This window comes from Notamacropus eugenii, chromosome 4 (genome assembly GCF_028372415.1).
Source record: "Notamacropus eugenii isolate mMacEug1 chromosome 4, mMacEug1.pri_v2, whole genome shotgun sequence".
Classification (NCBI taxonomy): Eukaryota; Metazoa; Chordata; class Mammalia; order Diprotodontia; family Macropodidae; genus Notamacropus; species Notamacropus eugenii.
The window spans coordinates 265,924,105-265,943,532 of NC_092875.1; the positions used below are offsets into that span (position 1 = coordinate 265,924,105).

The following is a 19,428-nucleotide window of genomic DNA, read 5'->3' on the forward strand; positions in this document are numbered from 1 at the left end:
ATGAAAAAATATTAAAATTGATAAACCTTTGGTCAATCTGATTTAAAAAAGAAAGAAAAAAATCAAAATACTAATATTAAAAATGAAAGGGGTGAACTCACCTCCAATGAGGAGGAAATTAAAACAACAGTTAGAAATTACTTTGCCCAACTTCATGCCCACAAATTCGATAATCTAAATGAGATGGATGAGTATTTTAAAAATTACAAACTGCCCAGATTAACAGAAGAGGAAGTTGAACACTTAAACAACCCTATCTCAGAAAAGGAAATTGAACAAGACATCAATGAACTCCCTAGGAAAAAATCTCCAGAGCGAGATGGATTTACAAGTGAATTCTATGAAACATTTAAAGAACAGTTAATTCCAGTACCATATAGACTATTTTTGAAAATTGGGAAGATGGAGTCCTCCAAAATTCTTTCTATGATACAAATATAGTTTTGATACCTAAACCAGGAAGAGACAAAACAGAGAAAGAAAATTATAGACCAATTTATCTAATAAATATAGATGAAAAATTTTAAATAAGATTTTAACAAAATGAATACAGCATCTTATCACTAGAATAATCCATTACTATCAGGTAGGATTCATACCAGGAATGCAGGGCTGTTTCAATATTAGGAAAACTATTAACATTATCGATCATATCAACAATAAAACTAACAGAAACCACATGATTATCTCAACAGATGCAGAAAACATTTTCGACAAAATACAACACTCATTCCTATTAAAACATTGGAAAACATAGGAATAAAGGGAACTTTCCATAAAATAATAAGCAGTATCTACATAAAACCTTCAGCAAGCATTATATGTAATGGGGGTAAGCTAGATGCATTTCCAATAAGATCAGGGGTGAAACAAGGATGTCCATTATCATCACTATTATTCAATATGGTCCTAGAAATGCTATCAGTAGCAATTAGACGTGATAAAAAAAATTGAAGAAATAAAAATAAGCAAAGAAGAAACTAAGTTAGCACTCTTTGCAGATGATATGATGATATACTTAGAGAATCCCAAAGATTCAAGGAAAAAAACTACTTGAAATAATAAACAACTTTGGCAAACTTATAGGTTCCAAAATAAACCTGCACAAATCTTCTGCATTCCTATATATTAGCAACAAAGTCCAACAGCAAGAGATAGAAAGAGAAATCCCATTTAAAGCTAGGTTAGACACTACAAAATACTTGGGAGCTTACCTGCCAAAACAAACCCACGGATTATATGAACACAATTACAAGACACTTTTTGCACAAATAAAGTCAAATCTAAGTAAGTGGAAAAACATCAGTTGCTCATTGGTAGACCGAGCCAATATAATAAAAATGGAAATTCTACCTAAATTAATTTACTTATTTAGTGCTATGCCAATTAAATTAGCAGATAATTATTTTCTAGAGCTGGATAAAAAAAAATATCAAAATTCATCTGGAAGAGCAAAAGGTCCAGAATATCAAAGGGACGAATGAAACGAAATGCTAGGGAAGGTGGCCTAGTGATACCAGATCTCAAATTGTAATATAAAGCAGCAATTATCAAAACCACTTGGTACTGGCTAAGAAACAGAAGGGTAGAGAAGTGGAATATACTTTGCACTGAAGACACAGTAGGCAAGGAATATAACAGCCTCCTGTTTGATAAACCCAAGGACTCCAGCTTCTGGAATAATAACTCAGTGCTTGACAAAAATTGCTGGGAAAACTGGATAATAGTGTGGTGGAAACTAGGCATAGACCCATGCCTGACACTGTACATAAAAATAAAGTCCAAATGGGTACACGATCTAAGTATAAAGATTGATACCAAGGACAAACTGGAGGAGCAAGGAATAGTGTATTTATCAGATTTATGGAAAAGGGAAGAATTTTTTACTAAAGAAGAGATAGAAAGCATTATAAAATGCAAGATGCTTAATTTTCATTACATTTAACCGAAAAGTTTTTGCACAAACAAACCCAATGCAACCAAAATTCAGAGGGATGTAGTAAATTGGAAAATAATTTTTACAATTAATCTCTGGGATAAAGGCTTCATTTCTAGAATATATAGAGAATTGAGTCAAATGTAGAACAAGGCAAGACATTCTCCAATTGATAAATGGTCAAAGGATATGATCAGACAATTGCCAAAGGAAGAAAATAAAGGTATCTATAATCATATGAAAAAATACTCTAAATCACTTTTGATTAGAGAGATGTAAATCAAAACAACTCTGAGGTACCACTTCACACCCATAAGATTGGCAAACATGACAGAACAGGAAAATGATACATGTTGTAGAGGATGTGGGAGAGTTGGAAATCTAATCCGTTGCTTGTGCAGCTGTGAGGTCATCCAACCATTCTGGAGAGTGGTTTGGAACCATGCCCAAAGGGCTACAAAAATGTGCATACCCTTTGACCCAGCAGTATTGCTTCTAGGACTGTAACCCCAAGAGATCATAAAAATGGGAAAGGATCCCACATGTACAAAAACATTTATAGCAGCACTCTTTGTAATTGCCAAAAACTGGAAATCAAGAGGATGCCCTTCAATTGGGGAATGGCTGAATAAATTATGGTATATGAATGTAATGGAATGCTATTGCATCATAAGAAATGATGAACAAGAAGACTTCAGAGAGGCCTGGAAGGACTTGTATGATCTGATGCTGAATGAATGGAGCAGAACCAGGAGAACTTTGTGCACAACAAAGACCACAACGTGGGAAAGTTTTTTCTGGTAGACTTGGAACTTCGTAACAATGCAAGAACTTAAAGAAAAAAATTCCCAATGGTCTTCTAAGGCAAAATGCCTTCCACACTCAGAAAAATAGCTATAGAATTCATTCGCAGAATGTCACAGATCATGTGTGTGTGTGTGTGTGTGTGTGTTTGTGTGTGTGTATTATGTTTTGATTTGTTATATGATTTCTTCCATTTATTTTAGTTCATCTACACAACATGAGTATAGTGAAAATGTATTCAATAGGAAAGTATATGTAGATCCTATATAGAATTGTGTGCCATCTTGGGGAGGGAGGTGAGTTGTGGGGAGTAGGTGGGGGGGAGAAATCTAAGTTTTATGGTAGTAATTGTAGAATATTAAAAATAAATTAAAAATAGTAAAAAAAAAAGAAAAAAAAACCCAGGAACATGGTAAATGTTGGAGAATATGTGGGAGAGTTAGGACACTAATTCATTGTTGGTGGAACTGTGAGCTGATGCAACCATTCTGGAGAGCAATTGGGAACTATCCCCAAAGGGCTACAAAAATGTGCATACATTTTGACCCAGCAATACCTCTTCTAGTACTGTGTCCCCATAAGATCATAAAAATGGGAAAGAAACCCACAGGTACAAAAATATTTATAGCAGCACTCTTTTTTGGTGGCCAAAAACTAGAAGTCAAAGGGATGCCAATCAATTGGGGAATGGGTGAATAAATCGTGGTGTAAGAATGTGATGAAATACTATTGTGATGTAAGAAATGTTGAACAGGAAGACTACAGAGAGTCCTGGAAAGACTTATATAATCTGATGCTGAGCATAAGGAGCAGAACGTGGGGAACTTTGTATACAGCAATAACCAGAGTGTGTGAGGGTTTTTTCTGGTAAGCTTAGAACTTCATTGCAATGCAAAGAATTAACAATTTCCTATGGTCTTTTAAGGCAAAATGTCTTCCGAATTCATAGAAAGAACTACGGACTTCAATTGCTGAATGCAGAAGATCATTTTCTTTTGTACTACGTTTTGCTTTGTTTTATGATTTCTACCATTCATTTTAACTCTTCTATGCAACATGACTACAGTGAAAATTTATGTAATAAGAATATTTGTGTAGAATCTATATAAAATTAGATGCTGCCATCAGGGGGCAGGGTGGAGTTAGGAGAGAAGGAAGATGAGGCAGGGGAAAAAAATCTAAGTTATATGGAGATGATTTTAGAACAGTGAAAATAAATAAAATAATTATTAAAAAATTGATTCCATCAAATTCGTCAAGAAAAAGATTTTTCCCCTTAGTAAATATAGTTCTATTCTCTATTTGAAAACTGGATTAAGATCTATATTTTTCCTGTTATTATAGATACTTCATTTTTAAAGATATGCCTTTATTTGTCTTTTTTGACTTCTCAGTTTTTAGCATATAATTTGCATAATTTTTCCAATAATGTGCTTTGTGTTTTAAATTGTAGTTTTTATTGTTCTTTGGTTATTTTGTTGATTTAATTTTCTCTCTGCATTTAAAACCGGTTTTCTTGTCAAAGAAGAAGAAGATGATGATGATGATGATGATGGTGAGTATGAGAGTGATGATGTGACTTCACATTTTGTATTGTGTTTTGAAAATATTACAATGCATTTTAAAATTATTCGTTTTATCCTGACAACACCCACCTTAAGCAAGTACTATTATTATCCCCAGTGTACAGAATGCCTTTAAAGCAGGTAAAGGTTAAATGGTTTTTCCAAGTTAACAAAGCCGGTTAATTTCTGAGGTTGGATTTTAATTTAGATCTTCCTGCCTCCAGGCCCATTACTCTATCTGTGATATCTTCTTTTGTTAAGCATTCATCATTTTTGGATACAAAACTTTAAGAAGTTTACATAAACACTCTTCCCATTCTACTGCTTCCACTCCAACCCAGAAGAATTATTTGTGTTCCTGCAATTTTTTTTCATTTCCCTGTAATGAAGTTTATCTATTTCGTCTTTGATGATCTTATACTTTTTTTTAAAAACACTGCATACTGAAATCTGAGAAAGGTATATTATTTAATTACTTTCTAATATTCATACCATAATCTTTATAATCAATGTTGAATACTATTTTTTAACTTATTGTAAAGTATATTTTAGATTATTAGACTAATTCTTACTTCCTTTAAACTGTTTTTCAATTTTCACAGAATTTCTTGTTGTCAAATAAAGTTTCTTTCCTAAGTAATTTTTGCATTCAATTAATCTTTATCAATCTATGGGTAGGGATTTCCATGATATTTAATTTTCTGTATGATATACTTTGATCTTTTCAACTAAATATGAAATGACTTTGCTAACTTTGTTTATAATATATTTTAAGGTACACAATCCTATTTTCCTGCCATTCTTTTTTTCCCGTCGTACTTCTTGATATTTTGTGTACTTTGATAATTTTTCATTATTTTATTAAGTTCTAAAACTATCCACTTGATGTCTTGACTGTAGCATGAAAATTTTAAATTGATTTTGATAGCATTGCTATTGTTATTATATTGACATGGACCAGCTATCAGATATTAATATTATTCTATCAATGGGCATAATTCATTTACTCATATTTAACCGACAATATTTAGGGTTTTCGAATGGTAGATAATGCTTTCTTTTGTTTTGAAGCAGATAGTTTTTATACAAAAATGCCGTCAAAGCCTATATTTTAAGGTATTTGTCTAGATAAAATGGTGTTGAATATTATCAAAGTTCCTCCCATACATATCCATTGCAATAATTATAATTTCAGATGTTTTGTCATTTGGCACGATTAATTAGATTTTTTTCTTAATACTAAATCACGAGATGTCCATGGTATAGTTGCAACGACGTCATAATGAATTATTTATTGAACTGGTGTCTATTTAACAGGATTTTATTATATATTTTTTAGCTATGGTCAGTGGTAATGGTCACTATTTCTCCTTTTTTTTTTTTTGCTTTATCCTTCCTTAACTTAGATATTCAGATTATGTTTGACTCATAAAAGGAGTTTAGTAGAGGGCTTATTTTATCAATTTCTGAGAATAATTTGTGTAGCCTTACCATTAACTGTTTTTTTTTTTTTTTTAATGTTTGATAGTATCCTCCTGTAATTCCTCCAGGACCAGATAGCCCATCTCCTTCCTCTGCCATTAGTAGTTCTTTAACAGTTATTCACTTTATTGATAAAACATTGCTGAGGATTCCTCTGTGTGTGTGTACTGTTCTTGTTGTTGTTAGCATAGGCTCTTTTACATTTTAAAGTGCTCTAGATTTATTGAGTTCTCAGCATTATTAAATATACTACTATACGCAGTAGATTCTGGTCACATTTTTTACGGTATTGTGATTTCACCTTGTTCATCGATTTTGTTGATTTGACTTTTTGCCCTTTTATGCTAGATTTTATAAAATTTTCTCAGTTTTATACTCTTTTGAAAGAACATATTATAACATATCATTATTCATATCTATTTGTTGATGTTTATATATTTATTCTCTAATTTTCGATATCTTCTGTTAATTTATTTTGCTTTTATTTATTTTTGCTTTGCTAAATTTCAAAATAAATATTTAATTAATCTTCTCCTTTTCTATCTTAACAACGTACATTTTAGGAAATGAATTCCCTAAGAATTATTTCAACCTTATCCCAAAAATTTTGGTATAATGTTGCATCATTATTATTTTCTTATAAATAATTATTTATTTTATTATTTGTTTATGGCACATTCATTATTTAATATTTTATCAGTAAATGTCTATTTCATCTGTATTTTTTTTGCTGCTTGATTACTATTTCAATTATTTTCCTCCTCAAATAAGTCTTTACTCTTTCTGCATACTTGCATTTATTTGGAATATCTCTGAGCTTTAATGTAAGGTTAGTTTATGTAATTGTTCTGTATGACATTCACAAGTATGCATATTCCTCTGCTGAACCACTTATGATATATTGTTGGTATATAACTCTCATTTCACCATCACATTTTAAACTTTCATTTTTATTTTTTAATAATTTTTTATTTTTTCCAAACTAATAGATGGAGAGTAAGAGTCGTTGGTATTTCTATTTTAAATAAATTACTTTATTTGTTTTCAGTGTTCTACAATCATTTCCAAATATCTTATATAGGTTCTACAAGTACTTTCCTATTAAATACATGTTGCATGGAAGAATTAAAATGAATGGGAGAAACAATAAAAGAAAATAAAACAAAACAATGCAAGGAAAAATGGTCTGTTTCTATCTGCAGTCCACATCCATAGTTCTTTCTCTGGATGTGGAAGGCATTTTTCCTCAAAAGTCCATTGGAAAATTTTTAAATCGATGAATTTCAGTGAAGTACTAAGTCTACCAGAAGAAAATTCCTTGCACACTGTGGTTGTTGCTGTTTACAAAGTTCTCCTGGTTCTATACCTTTCACTCAGCATCAGTTCATGTAAGTCTTTCCAGGCTTCCCTGAAGTCTTCCTGTTCATTGTTTCTCATAACAAAATAGTATTCTATTACATTCATATGCCACAACATGTTTAGCCATTCCCCAACTAATGGAAATCCCTTTGATTTCCAGGTTTTGGCCATCACAAAGAGAGCTATTATAAATATTTTTGTACATGTGGGACCCTTTCCTATTTCTCTGATGTCTGCGGGATAGAGTCTAAAAAGCAAAATTGCTGGATCAAAGGGTATACAACTTTTTGGAGCCCTTTGGGCATGGTTCCAAATTGCTCTTCAGAATGGGTAGATCAGCTCACAGCTCCACCAACAATGAATTAGAGTTCCAACTCTCCTACATCTTCACCAACATTTATCATTTTCCTGTTTCGTCATGTTAGCCTATCTGATAAGTGTGATGTGGTATCTCAGTTATTTTGATTAGCATGTAGTGACTTAGAGCATTTTTTCATATGACTATAGATAGCTTCAATTTCTTCCTCTAAAATCTGCCTGTTCATATCCTTTGACCATTTATCAATTGGAGAATGCCTTGTTTTCTGGTACGTATGATACAATTCTCTATAAATTTTAGAAATGAGGCCTTTATCACAGATAAAAGTTGCAAAAATTCTTTCCCAGTATTCTGCTTTCCTCCTAATCTTGGTTGCATTGGGTTTGTTTGTGCAAAACTTTTCAATTTAGTGTGATCAAAATTATCCATTTTGCTCTTCATAATGCTCTCTATCTCTTGTTTAGTCAAAAACTCTGTTCTCTGTAAGTCTGATAAACACACTATTCCTTGTTCCACTAATTTGTTTATAGTATCAGTCTTTATACCTAGGACATGGACCCATTTTGACTTTATTCTTGTGTACAGTGTCAGGCATTAGTCTATGCCTAGTTTCCTCCACTGTTATTCAGTTTTCCCAGGAAGTTTTCTGGAACACTGAGTTCTTATACCAGAATCTGGGGTCCTTGATTTTATCAAACAATAGATTGCTATAATCATTGACTACTGTGCTTTGTGTACCTGAACAGTTCTACTGGTCTATCCTTCTGTTTCTTAGACAGTACCAAGTGGTTTTGATAATTGCTGCTTTATAATACAATTTCAGATCTGGTAGAGCTAAACCATATCCCCTAGCATTTCTTTTCATTAGTTCCCTTGATATTCTGGACATTTTGTTCTTCCAGATAAATTTGATATGACGTTCTCTATCTTTGGAAAATTATTGATTAATTGATTGGTATGGCACTGAATAAGTAAATTAATTTGGGCAGAATTCTCATTTTATTATATTAGTTCAGCCTACCCAAGAGCAAATGACATTTTTCCACTTATTTAGATCTGACTTTATTTGTGTGAAAAGTGTTTTGTTATCCTATTCCTGTAGTCCCTGGGTTTGTTTTCACAGGTAGACTCCGAGATATTTAATAGTATCTATTGTAGCTTTAAACTGGATTTCTCCCTGTATTTTTTATGATGGGCTTTGTTAGTGATAGACAGAAATGCAGATGATGTATGAGGGTTTATTTCAAAAACTGCACCTTTACCAAAGTTGTTTATTATTTCAAATAATTTTTTACTTGATTCTCTGGATTCTCTAAGTATATCATCATATCATCTATAAAGAGTAACTTAATTTCTTCTTTGCTTATTCTAATTCCTTCATTTTCTTTTTCTTCTCTTATTTCTATAGCTATCATTTCAAATACCATATTGAAAAATGGTGTTGATAACGGACATCCCTGTCATCCCTGATTTTATTGCAAATGCATCTAACATATAATGCTAGATTGTATATAATGCTTGCTGAAGGTTTTAGGTAGATACTGCTTATTATTTCATGGAAAGTTTCACTTATTCTTATGGTCTATAATGTTTTCAATAGAAATGGGTATTGTGTTTTGTCGAAAGGTTTTTATGAATCTATTGAGATATTTATGTGGTTTCTGTCAGTTTTGTCGTTGATATGATCAATAATGTTAATAGTTTCCCTAGTATTGAACCAGCCCTGCATTTCTGTTATAAATCCTACTCTATGATAGTATATTATCCTTACGAATAATTGCTGTATTCTTTTCGCTAAAATTTTATTTAAAATTTTGCATCTATATTCAATAGAGAAATTCATCTGTAATTTTCTTTCTCCGTTTTGGCTCTTCCTCGTTGAGGTATGAAAGCCATATTTGTATCATAAAAAGAATTTGGGAGAACTCCTTTCCCCCAGTTTTCCCAAATGGTCTATATAGTATTGAAATTAACTGTTTTTTTTTTTAAGTTTGATATAATTCACTTGTAAATCCACCTGACCCTGGAGATTTTGTTCTAGGGAGTTCTTTGAGGACTTGTTCAATCTCTTTTTCTGATATATGGTGTTGTTAGTATTCAACTTTCTCTTTTGTTAATCTGAGCAATTTATATTTTTTAAAATAATCATCCTTCTCATTTAGATTGTCGAATTTATGGGTATACAGTTGGGAAAAGTAATTTTTAATTATTGTTTTCCTCCTCATTGGAGGTTAGTACACCCTTTTCAATTTTTGATATTGCTAATTTGGTTTTGGTTTTCCTTTTTTCAGTCAAATTGAAAAAAAGTTAATCGATTTCATTGTTTTTTTTTTAATAAAAGTAACTCTTAGTTTTATTAGTTCAATAGTTTTCTTAATTTCAATTATATTAATGTATCTTTTGTTTTCAGTATTTCTAATTCAGTATTTACTTGGGGATTTTCAATTTGTTCTTTTTCTAGCTTTTTCAGCAGGGTGCCCAATTCATTGATCTCCTCTTTCTCTATTTTACTCATGTAGGCATTCAAAGATATAAAGCTTCCTCTAAGAACCTCTTTTGCAGTATCCCATAAGATTTAGTAGGTTGTCTCATTATTGTCATTCTCTTGAATGAAGTTGTTAATAGTTTCTATGATTTGTTGTTTAACCCACTCATTCTTTAGGATGACATTATTTACTTTCCAATTAATTTTTCATCTATCTTTCCACTGGCCATTTATGATATGTAATTTTTTTTTGCTTTATGATCTGTGAAGGAGGCATTCACTATATTTGACGTTTTGCACTAGATGATGAGGTTTTTATTCCCTAGTACCTGGTCAGTTTTTTGTATATGTGCCATGTACCCCATTCAATTTTCTCCAGAGATCTATCATATCTACCTTATCTAGAGTTTTATTCACCTCCTTAAATTCTTTCTTGCTTATTTTAAGGTTAAATTTATCAAGTTCAGAGAAAGGGAGATTGAGGACCCCTACTAGTATAGTTTTGCTTTTTATTTCTTCCTGTAACTCGCTTAACTTCTCCTCTAAGTATTTGGATGTCATACCACTTGGAACATATATGGTTAGTAATGAAATTGCTTCTTTGTCTATGGTGCCTTTTAGTAGAACATAGTTTCTTTCCTTATTTCTTTTGATTAGATCTGTTTATGCTTTTGCTTTGTCTGAGATTAGCATTGCTACCTGTGCTTTTTCACATCAGATGAAGCACAATATATTCTTCTGCAACATTTTACCTTTTCCCCTGTGTGAATTATCCAATTTCAAATGTGTTTCTTGTGAACAACATATTATTAGATTATGATTTTTAATCCATTCTTCTATCAATCTCCGTTTGATGGGAGAGTTCATCCCGTTCACATTCACAGTTATGATTACTTTCTGCGTCATTCTGTTCCTCCTTTTCCCCCATGTTTGTCCTTTTAGTTCTCCCTTCTCCCTTCCTCTCCACAATAGAGTTTTAATATTTGACCATCACCTCCCACAGTCTTCCCTTCCTTCTTTCAACCCCTTCCCTTTTACACACCTTTACCCAAACTACTTCTTACTTCCCTTTTAGCCTCTCTCCTCCTTTCTTTCCCCCTTCATCACCTACTGCTTATAGAGTTAGATTTATATACTTAATTAAGTTCATTGTTCCCTCTTTGAACCAAATGATATGAGAGTAAATATCAAACAGTGCTCATCTTTGTCCCCTCTTTCCCCCTACTGTAGTATAATTTTGTGCCTCTTCCAGCGTTGTCATTTACTATTTTCTGCCTCGTTCTTTTCACATCTCCTGTTACAATCCCGCCTCACCCTTAAATCACATTTTTATGATTACATCAATTATTTTATACCTACTCACTCCATGTATTTCCTTTCTATGTTTCACAACTATTTCTCAAGATTAACAAGTATCATCTTCCCTTATGGGGATGTAAACAGTTTGCCCATTTTGAGTAACAAGTTTTCTTTTGTTTTTTTCCCTGTTTACCTTTTTATGCCTGTCTTGAGACCTGTGTTTGAAGATCAAATTTTCTATTGAGCTCTGGCCTTTTCATCAGGAAGGTCTGGAAATCCCTTATTTCACTGAATGTCCATTTCCTTGCCTGAAATACTATGCTCAGCTTTGCTCAGTAGTTGATCCTTGGTTCTTGTGCCAACTCCTTTGACTTACAGAATATCATATTCCCATTGCTTTGATCTTTCAGTGTTGAAGGTGCAAGGTCCTCTGTGATTCTGACTGTAGCTCCTCTGTATTTGAATGGTTTCTTTCTGGTTGCCTGCAGTATTTTCTCCTTCACTTGATAGTTCCGGAATGGCATTGATATTCCTGGGTGTTCTTAGGTTGAGTTCCCTTTTGGGAGGTGAACAGTGGATTCTTTCGATTACTATCTTGCTCTCTGGATCTAGGACTACTGGGCAGTTTCCCTTGATGATTTCTTGGAAGATATTGTCCAGGCTTTTTTCTCTTCATGGCTTCCTGGTAAGCCAATAATTTTTATATTTTCTCTCTTGTATCTATTTCCAGGTCAGTTGATTTTCCAATGACATATTTTTCATTTTGTTCTATCTTTTCACTCTTTAGATGTTGTTTGACTGCTCCTTGATATCTCATAGAGTCATTAGCTTCTACTTTTCCAATTCTAATTGTTGTCAAATTGTTTACTTCAGTTAACTTATGCATCTCCTTTTCCATTTTTTGATTTTTCCAGTTAGGTTTTGGTACTTCCTTTTCGATTTTTCCAATTTTCCTTTTGAAGGAGTTGTTCTCTTTAGTGTATTTTTTTCATACTTTTATAATCATTGGACAATTTTTCTTCCATTTGTGTAATTTGGCTTTGAAAATCCTTCTTCAGCTCTTCCATGAGTGTTCTTTGGGCTTGGGAACAGTTCATAGTCCTTTTTGAAGTTTCAGATGGAAGTACAGTCTCACTGATGACCTCTTTGGTGTTCGTGTTTTGATCCTTGTCCCCATAGAAAGATTCTATACTATTTTCTTTCCTTCTTTGTTTTTTACTAGTGATGATGGTAATCGTTCTTTTCATGTCTTTTCAATCAGATCTCTCCTTTTAGGTCCCAAGGGACTCTGTCCCACAGTTCTTGACCTTGAACTTGAGGCTTTGTATGTTGTAGTGTCTGGTTCTTTCAGCTAGTAGCTAAAGTACTGCAGCTTACCTGGTGCTGAGCTGGATGATGTGAGAAAGCAGAGGCCAGGTGAAGTCTTTTCGTTTTTGTTTGTTGTGAAGTCTTTTTTTTGGTTCTTTCAAGGTCAACAAGTAAAGGGGGAGAGAGCATTTCCTTATCACTCTGACATTTTGTCTCCCAGAAGTTCAAGTAGATGAGTTACAGACATTTTATCTCAGGGCTGATAGACTCATCCTCTGCAGATACCTGGGGCCTGTGGCTTTCACTCCTGGTTCTGCTGGACTCCTATCCTGGGCTGATATGCCAAGATTTTGCAGTGCATCCACTGCCTCAGACCACCAGAGGCTTCTTGCTTGGCCGTTCCACAGAGCTGAAGTGCTGGTACAGCTTGAGCACTGGGCGATGTATGCTCCTCCAGTCCTATGGAACAGATCCTTCCCGTAGACCTTCCAGTCTGCCCTCGCCTGTGAATCTGACACAATCTGTCTCCTATTGGATTCTGCCCCTCCAAAACCTGGGCATATTCTCTTTTTATTCATATCTGAAGGAATTTGTCTAAGAGCTTAGGTGAGTAGTTGCTCTTACTTCGCCATATTGGCTCCACTCCCATTTAGATTGTTTTACTCACTTCTATTTGTTGGGCAAAATAGCTGGCAACAATGGCTTTATTTTCATCTTCTTCTATGGTACATTCACTCTTTTCAGTTTTGATATTGGTAATTTGTTTTCCTTTCTTTTTTTAAATCAGCCTAGCCAATATTTGTCTATTTTTTCATAAAACCAGCTCCTACTTTTATTTTTTTCTTTCAATTTTGTAAATCACTCCTTTGACTTTCAAGATTTCCACTTTGTTGCTTATTTGAGGATATTTTTTATTTGTTCTCTTCTGTTTTGCCATTTTCTTTTTTGTTGGTTTTATTTTTATGTTCACTTCCTTCATCAGTTCTTTCCCTATTAATGTATGTATTTGGAGATGTATTTTTTCCTAAGTACTGCCTGATCTTCAGCCCATAAATTTTGAAATGTTGTCTGATTATTTTCATTCTCTGTAATGAAATTATTTATTGTTTCTATGATTTGTTCTTTGATCCTCTTATTCTTTAGGATTTTTTTTTAGTTTCCAATTAATTTTAATATATGCTTTTACTGCCATTTATTGTATGCAATTTTTATTTCTTTATAGTCTGAAAAAATATGCACTTAATGGCTTTGCTTTTCTGCATTTTCAATAAATATAATTTGATTTCAACTAATGTTCCACAATTATTCATTATGAATGGATCACAGGAGCTTTCCAGCAGAGCAGTGATAGCAGCAGCTGTGGAGAAGCAGCCCTAGCCACGCTGAGCCTGAATCCAAGCTGAGCCAATCTTAGCAGAGCCAGTGCTAAGGAGTGAGGCAGGAGCAGGGGCAGAGTAAGTCTAACCACATCTCGGAGCAGCTGGAGCAGTGGCCCTAGCAGCAGCGCCAACATCTGTAGCTGCTTGAACCATCCCAGGGCAATGGGTTCGAGGCACAGGCTGAGGCTTTGACTGTTGGACTGAACGACAGAAGGTGCTGGAGCCAGAGCAGAAGTCGGGCCAGGCAGGACCAGGGGGCGGAAGCCAGCAGAGAGAGACAGGGAGAGTGGGGCCAGGGTGGCAGCAGGGAGCTCAAGTAGGGGTGCCCCTGGAGATGGCCATCAGAGGGGAGGAAGGACCACAGCCATGAGCAGGCTCATGTCCCCTTTTTGCCACACACCATGTTCGCCAAAGGCAAAGTCTCAGCAGTCCCCTAGAACAAGCAGGATGTGTAAAAGTTGGCTTTGTACATCGATGTATACTTGCTACAAGTGGGAGCCCAGAAGTCAGGCCAGACTTTTTTGTCCAAGATCTGATGGGAAAAAAAAAAATCAAGTTAGGAGAATCTTCTGGATTCTTACATTTGTGGTGGTGTGTTTTCTGAGACCTTTACTGTGCCACTCCTGAGAGACGAAGCACTTGTGACCATTTGAGTGAAGGCAAGGCCTTTTATTATTACAGTGCACCTGCAGCCTCAAGTCCTATACTGGGCAATATTTCACCAAATGATGTCAAGCCTGGAGGCCCCATCCCTTGTAGCTTCTTTCAGGGTCCTTAAGGTTCCCAGCCCTTGCCCTACGCACACCCTGCACTCCACAATTCTAACAGTATGATGAGGCCCCACAGTCAGCCCTTTATGTCACCTCCATATGCAGGTGGCCCCAGGTCCCCCATCAGAATGGGAAACAAGCCCCTTGGAGGAATTCCCAGCACACAACCATTACAGCCCTACTCAATGGACCAGATGAGACAAGAAGGACACCCCAACATGGGAGGCTCAATGAAAAGAATGAACACCCAACAAGGAATAGGACCACTGGGTACTGGTCCACAGAATTGCATCAGTGGTATGAGACCTTCACCCAACACTTTAGGGCCTGCCATGACTGGAATTAACATGGGCCCTGGAGCTATCAGACCTTGGTCCAACCCTAACAGCACTAACTCAATTCTGTACTCTTCCTCATCACCTGGTACCTACATGGGGCCCCTAGCAGGATGGCCCACCCAGAACACCCATCATGCCCAACACTGCAGAATCTGTAAACTCCAGTGAAAATATTTACACAATGATTAATCCGGTGCCACCTGGAGGCTGCCAGTTGAATTTTCCTATGGGCTCTGCCTCAGAGGGTGCCATGGGCAGCATGGAGCCTCACCACATGAATGGATCCTTAGGATCAGGTGACATAGATGGAGTTCCCCAAAATTCCCCAAACAGCATAAGTGGTATTAGCAATTCCTCCTGCACTCCCAGAGATGATGGCAAATTAGGAGGAAACCTCCTCCATTCCTTCCAACATGACAATTATTCCCCCAGTATGATGATAACTGTGTGATTTCCCCCTCACCCCACCTTCTCCCTCTTTCCTTCTCCCTTCTACCGTCTTTCTCCTTCCTCCCTCCTCACTCCTCCTCCTCTTCTCTGGGATGCAGAGCAAGCCGGCCATGGCAAGAAGGAAAATTTCAGAAATTATGCAAGAAGATGAGAAGAAGTGTTACTTACTGGCCGGAGACAGTGTGGGAGGGGGGGGGCTTTCCCCTCTCCCCCTCCCAAACTTTCCCTCCCCCTTCTGCCTCCTCAGCTCCCCCCACTTCCCCCTCCCTGGTTCTAGTTTAATACAATAAAAAGGCTGAACTTTTTATTCCATAAAACATGAAGGACAAAACTTAAAAGAAATGAAAATATATTTCAAGATGCAGAGCAGGTCCCTTCCCACCCATCCGTTCCCCCTTCCCCTCCAGAGGGCCTTCTATGGGCCTTCTATGTACGTGACACTGTTCATTTTTTCTTTTGTTTCTGTTTTATCAGAATTTTTTGGTTTGTTTGCTTTGTTGTTTTGGGGGAAGTAAAAAGGAAGCTTCCAGTAATTCCCTCTCCCCTACCCCATCAACCTCTTTGCTATTTTTTTTTTAAAGCAGAAAAGGAACTAAAAAAGGGAAAGAAAAACAAACTTGCTGTATGTTTGTGCTGTGACCTTATGGCGGGAAAGCTAGTCTAGATATGAAATATCTTGGTGCTTGTTGTAGTCATTTAAAGACTTAATAAACTGGACAGTTTGCAATCTGAATAAAAAGCAGAATGAATCACAGATATTTAGAAAGAGAAACAAAGAAGACTGAGAAGCAGACTGGCTTCATAAACATGGGTCACAGCAGATTAAACTCACTGTTGGCAGGGGGAAGGGTACAGCTATTATTTAACATTTAGAGAAATTTACAGAAAAAAATAATTGCTTCTCCATACTTCAACTAGATTTAAGCAAGAGAAGTGACATGACTTCAACAGTTCTGAATTGCCAGATCCATTGTTGTCATTATTGAGGCAGCAGCATCTTGGAGGGAAATCTCAAGTGAAATTCAAAATGACATACACTGTTCAAAGTTTTATTAATCATGTGGAAGAATGAATAGGAAATGTGCTTGTAAATTTAAATATGGCTAAGGCTTGAAGGGAATAACAAATATTTTATATCAGAGTCAGGATCTAAAATAGTTTTTAACATGCTGGAATTTGATAGCCCACTGTTAATAGGGTGAAATTTATCAAGAAAAAATACAAAGTCATACACTTGAGTTAAATAAAAACTACACATGTACAGATTAGAATTTGAAAATATATATCTATCGAAAAGTTCAGATGAAAAATATATTGGTGCCTTAGTGGACTGCAATTTTGTTATATCAACAGTGTGACATGATACTTATCACTAGACCACATAGCTCTACAGTGCTATGCTTTGGCTTGGTCATCTCTTTCAAAAGCAGAAGTATAAGGTCACTGACAAACATTTGGAAATAAGCAAACTCAAAAAGGGAGTCTTAAAATTGTGCCAGCTGGGGCGGAGCCAAAATGGCAGGTGTAAAAGGATGTACCTCTGGATGATGTCCTCCCACAGCCCATAAAATATCTGTAAAAAATGACAAAAGTCAGTGAGAAAACTTTCACTCAGGTGAGAAGAAAACACAGTGGTCTAGTCCCAGCCACAGGCAGCAGCAGCTTCTATTGCTGGAGCCCTGGCCTAAAGACCCTGGGGAAGTTGAGCAGCTGATGTGAATCTCAGCCCTAAGTGGCTGCCCTGGGGTGAAGAGGAGTGCTGGCTGGCATGGTGGAGCTTATGAAGGCTCTGGAGAGGGAATTCTTCTCACGGACCAGAACACAAGTCAGGAGAGGAATAAACTTCTCTCCCTTGATTGTGCCACTTTGGAGGAACTGAGAAACTACAGGTCCCCAGACTGTAACCTCCCCTTGACAAAGAACTCAAAAGTTAAGTAACTGGCATGAAAAATGCCTCCAAAGGGGAAAAGGAATAAGACAATATAAGGTTACTTTCTTGGTGAGCAGGCATTTTCTTCCATCCTTTTTAATGAGAGGCACAAGGCATACCATCAGAGGAAGTCAAGACTTCTGTATCCAAAACCTCCAAAATAAATATAAAATGGTTTCAGGCCATAGAAGACTTCAAAAATTATTTTGAAAATCAAGTAAGAGGTGGAGAAAAAATTGGGAAGAAAAATGAGAGAGACACAAGAAAATTATGAAAAGCAAGTCAACACCCTGTAAAGGAGACCCAAAAATGTTGAAGAAATTAACATTTTTAAAAACAGACTAACTCAAATGACAAAAGAGGCCCAAAAAGTCAATGAGGAAAAGATTGATTCAAAGAGCAGTATTAATCAAATGGAAAAGGAGGTTCAAAAGTTCACTGAAGAAAATAGTTCTTTAAAAATTAGAATGGAGCAGATGGAAGCAAATGACATTATGAGGAACCAAGAAATTACAAAACAAAACCAAAGAATGAAAAATTAGAAGACAATGTGAAATACATCATTGGAAAAAAAAACTGACCTGGAAAATAGATCCAAGAAAGGTAATTTAAAAATTATGGGACTACCTGAAAGCCAATGCCAAAAAAGAGCCTAGACATCATCTTCCATGAAATTATCAAAGGAGACTGTCCTGATATTCTAGAGCCAGCAGGTAAAACAAATATTGAAAGAATTCACTGTTCACCTGCTGAAAGAGATCCTAAAAGAAAAACTCCTAGGAATATTGTAGCCAAATTCCAGAGTTCCCAGGTCAAGGAGAAAATATTGCAAGCAGCCAGAAAGAAACAATAGAGCAGTGTGAAAATACAATCAGGATAACATAGGATCTGGCAGCTTCTACATTAAAAGATTGAATGGCTTGGAACACAATATTCCAGAAGTCAAAGGAAGTGGTACTAAAACCAAGAATTACCTACACAGAAAAACTGAGTATAATATTTCAAGGGAAGAAATGTTCATTCAGTGAAGTAGAGGACTTTCAAGCATTATTGATGAAAGGACCAGAGATGATTAGAAAATTTGGCTTTCAGACACAAGAATCAAGAGAATCATGAAAAGGTAAACAGTAAAGAGAAATCTTAAGGGACTTACTAGAACTAAACTGTTTACAATCCTACAAGGAATGATTATATTTGTAACTCTTGAAACTTTGCTCAGTATTTAGGTAGTTGGAGGGATTTTACACACACACACACACACACACACACACACACACATATACACACACACAGAGGGCACAGGGTGAGTTGAATAGGAAGGGGTGACATCTAAATAGACAAAATTAAGGTGTAAGAGAGGAATGTCAAGGGAGGAGAAAGAAAGAAATGGAATGACGCAAATTATCTCTCATAAAAAAAGCAACAAAAATCTTTTTAAATGGAGGAGAAAAGGGGAAGGTGAAAGAGAAAAAGTGAAGCTTACTCTCATCATATTTGCCTTAAGGAAGGCATAACATGCACACTCAATTTGATATGAAAGTCTATCTTACACTATAGGAAAGGAGGGGAGAAGGGGATAAGTCAGGTGTGGGAGGGATGATAAAAGGGAGGGAAAATGAGAGGAGAGGGGTAATTAGAAGTAAACTCTGTTGGGGAGTACAGGATAGGATGGAGGGAAATATAGGTAGTCTTTCACAACATTACTGTTATGGAAGTCTTTAGCAAAGCTACACATATGTGTGGCCTATATTGAATTGCTTGCCTTCTCAGTGCGGATGTGTGGAGAGAGAGGATGTAAGAGAAGTTAGAACTCAAAGTTTTACGAATGAATGTCTAGAATTGTTTTTCATGTAACTGAGAAATAAGAAACACAGGTAATGGTATAAAAAAAATCTGTCTTGCCCTACAAGAAAAAGAGAAGATAAGGGAATGGATAAGGGAAGAGAGGGGTATGATAGAAAGGAGGGTAGATTGGGAGAAGGGGTAATTGGAATGCACAGTGTT

The 19,428-nt window shown here is 35.7% G+C and overlaps 1 pseudogene; it reads left to right on the forward strand.

Annotated features, from left to right (window-relative positions):
- The first annotated feature begins 14,337 nt into the window (after positions 1-14,337).
- LOC140498396 (single-stranded DNA-binding protein 3-like) lies at positions 14,338-15,495 on the forward strand (annotated as a pseudogene).
- The last annotated feature ends 3,933 nt before the right edge of the window (positions 15,496-19,428 follow it).